The sequence below is a fragment of the Macaca mulatta genome, chromosome 15 (genome assembly GCF_049350105.2).
Source record: "Macaca mulatta isolate MMU2019108-1 chromosome 15, T2T-MMU8v2.0, whole genome shotgun sequence".
Taxonomy (NCBI): Eukaryota; Metazoa; Chordata; class Mammalia; order Primates; family Cercopithecidae; genus Macaca; species Macaca mulatta.
The window spans coordinates 52,327,021-52,330,564 of NC_133420.1; the positions used below are offsets into that span (position 1 = coordinate 52,327,021).

The 3,544-nt window shown below is 43.2% G+C and overlaps 1 pseudogene across 1 annotated transcript; it reads right to left on the bottom strand.

Annotated features, from left to right (window-relative positions):
- Positions 1 to 730: 730 nt before the first annotated feature.
- On the bottom strand, positions 731 to 3,201 carry LOC144334765 (uncharacterized; annotated as a pseudogene). Its single transcript, XR_013404966.1, has one exon. The product of XR_013404966.1 is annotated as an uncharacterized LOC144334765 (transcript).
- Between the last annotated feature and the right edge of the window lie 343 nt (positions 3,202 to 3,544).

A 3,544-nucleotide genomic window follows, 5' to 3' on the forward strand; every position in this document is an offset into this window, starting at 1 on the left:
TGTTTTCACATGGTGGGGGGGGGGGGGCGGTCTCTTTCTCCTCCTCTTCTCCTAAGGCCACCAGTCCTATGAATTAGGGCCCCACTCTTATGACCTCACTTTACCTTAATTACCTTTAAAGCTCCTGTCTCCAAATACAGTCCTACTGGGAGTTAGGGCTTTCACAAATGAATTGTGTGAGGATGCAATCATTCCGTAGCAGGTGACAAGAAGGATGTCACTAAAAGTATGACACTGACTGACTGAGGAATTTGAATGTAAGGGAGGAGGTATATATGCCTGGCAAAGAGTTTAGAGATGAATTAGCAATCATTCATAGAAAACAAATTAAACCAAAAAAATAATCATTATTAAATGCAGCAAAGTGAAAAAAAAAAGCTGTAATATCCCCAATCTCTCACAAAGAAAATGTAATCATAATACACTATATGACTCATGTATAAAGTGTAAATAATGTTTAGTCATAATTATGTAAACACTGAATCTGTTTTTAGACTTCAGTGCAGATGGTAGAGTTAATCGTACTTTTCAATCTCTGGCTTACCAGCATTGGTCTTAGTGCAGCCCCTTTCTTATTTATTTGTGTATCTCCCCTCATATCCATTCCCCCTTAGGCAAACACCCTGATACATTTCATGTGTATTTCATTTATATGAATTCTTTTAAAATGTGTATTATATTATTTGCATACATTTTTAATTTACACGTGGTATCTCTAAATGTTTAATTCTTTTTGTTTTTGGTGTTTTGTTTGTTTTTGGTGTTTTGTTTGTTTTTGGTATTTGGGTTTTTTTTTTTTTTTTTTTTTGCTTTTTTTACCCAGCTATTTTTTAGATCTATCCATATTGTTGTTGTGGTGTCTTAGTCTGTTTTGTGTTGCTACAACATAATACCACAGACTGGGTAATTTACAATAAATAGAAATTTATTTCTCACAGTCTGGAGTTTGGGAAGTCCAAGATCAATGGGCCAGCATCTGGCAAGGGCCTTCTTGCTACATCATCCCATGGTGGAAGGTGGAAAGGCAAAGGGAAGGCAAGAAAGAGAGCATAAGGAGGCCAAATTCATCCTTTAATAAGGAACTTACTCCCACAAAAACAAACCCACTCCCCTGATAATAGCATTAATCCATTCATCAGGGTGGTGCCCCCATAACGCAAACACCTTCCATTTAGCCCCGCTTCCCAACACTGCTCCATTGAAAACCAAGTTTACAACACATGAACTTTGGATGGGTACATTCAAACCATGGCACTGTGTATACATCTAATTCATTGCTTCTAATTCACAAGAATTCCTTAATGTATATCCACCACATGTATTTACCAGGTCCCTTATTGATCAACAATTAGATTGTCTCCAATTTCCAACTGCCACAAACAAAGTAGGAAATTTCTGTAGGATGAAGATTCTGAAGTGCAATGGAGTTGACTAAGTGGTGGCAGAGTGCTCTCCAGAATTGCTACCACAATGTACACTTCCATCATGGTACTTTGCAGTTCCTGTGTGATTATCATATACCTGCCACCCTTAGCACTAACCAGCTTTTCAATTCTGACTTTACTGAGATGAATAAAGTAATACTTTATATTTTCCTTTTTCTAGTCACCAGTGGGTTAGAGTATCTCTTCATCTGCTTGCTAATCATAAGAGATTTTTTATTTTTGAATTACTTGTTCACACCTTTGCCCATGTTTCTCTTCATTTCCTATATTTTCCTTTTGCCTTGCAAGAATTCCTTTTATAGTCTAGAAGCTGATCTCTTTTGGCTTAGGAAACTAAGCAAACAAGAACACAAGACTATTAATAATTCCATGAAAACCAAGTGCACAGGAAAGAAAATTTAATCAAACTGATGACATGACTCAGATGTAAATAATATTTATACAGTCATAATAAGGTAAACACTGAATCTTGACATAACAAAAAAATGATTATCAGGAGGTGGGAAAAGGGAAAGTGAATGGAAAGAAGATGTAAGGAGTATAAGAACTAAATCCTCATATTTTATGGTAAGAATATAATGGATGATAACTTGTAGGGTTGAATTGTGTCCCAGAAAAATATATATTAGAGTCCTAACACCCAGGACCTCAGAATGTGACCTTAATTAAAAATAGGATATTTTGTCAGGCACGGTGGCTCACGCCTATAATCCCAACACTTTGGGAGGCCGAGGCAGGTGGATCACCTGAGGTCAGGAGTTCAAGACCAGCCTGGCCAACATGGTGAAATCTTGTCTACTAAAAATAAAAAATTAGCCAGGCGTGGTGGCAAGTGCCTGTAGTCCCAGCTACTAGGGAGGCTAAGGAGGAGAATAGCTTCAGCCCAAGAGGCAGAGTTTGCAGTGAGCCAAGATTGCGCCACTGCACTTCAGCCTGGGCAACAAGAGCAATACTCTGCCTCAAATAAAAAATAATAATAATAGGATATTTACAGAGGTAACCAAATAAAAAGGAGGTCATTAGGTTGGGCTCTAATTTGATATGACTGGTGCCCTTATAAGAAGGGGGAATTTGGGCACAGAGATAGACACACACAGAGAGAAGACCACATAAAGAAGACAGAGAGAAAGCCATGTGAAGATGAGGGCAGTAATTGGGTTAATGCATACACAAACTAAGGAACACCAAAGACTGCCAGCAAACCACCGAAAGCTAGGGAAGAGGCATGGAACACTCTTCTTCACAGCCCTGGAGAAAACCCACTCTGCTGACAAGTGATTTGGAACTTCTAACCCCCAGACTGTAAGACAACGAACTTCTGTTGTTTAAGCCACCCAGTTTGTGGTACTGATGGCAGCAGTGACCTGTCTGGAGCAGCTGCTGCATGACACGAGCTGCAGTGGGGAAGGTGCAGTCAAGGCTGCATGCTCCACAGAGCCGGTGGGAATCCCACCCCCTTCTGAGATGGAGGGGCCGGAGCCCCACCCTCCCAGGCACAGCAGCAGCTGCCTGGCTGCAGCTGCAGACCCAAGCATCCCTGCATTCTTGGCGGCCTTAGAAGTCCCTCCTGCCCCCACAGGCTCGGAAGTGCCCACTCCCACTGCATGGCCTCTCCCTGCTCCAATTTTGGAGCAAAGCTGTGGCCAAGCCTGGGTGCTGTCATGACCTGGCCAGGTGTGAACGCACTTGGGGTGGTGCTGACACACCAGCCCCCTGCCACCTCGGCCCCCTCCAAGCTTTGGGCACCAATGGACATGGGAGAAAGGCCAAGGGGAAGCTGAGGGGGGGTTGGTGCAGGCCTGCAGGCGCCCCTCAGCATGAACAGCCTGGGCACCATGGATGACATATAGATGGTGGCAGGAGGCAGACAGGCTCCTGGGTAGAAAGGGGTAGGTCCCTGGTGAAGCCCTACTTTCAAGCCAGGGATGGCCTGAAGCCTTGCGGCCAGGCTGCCAGTTCTGCAGACTAGAATGAGAATTTATGGTGCTTTTTCTGGGCCCACCCACGGACCAATCACCAGGCAACTTCCTCCCTTCTGAAGCCCATAAAAACTGGATTCAGACAGACTCAGGTAGACCACCAGACAACCTGCCTGCAGA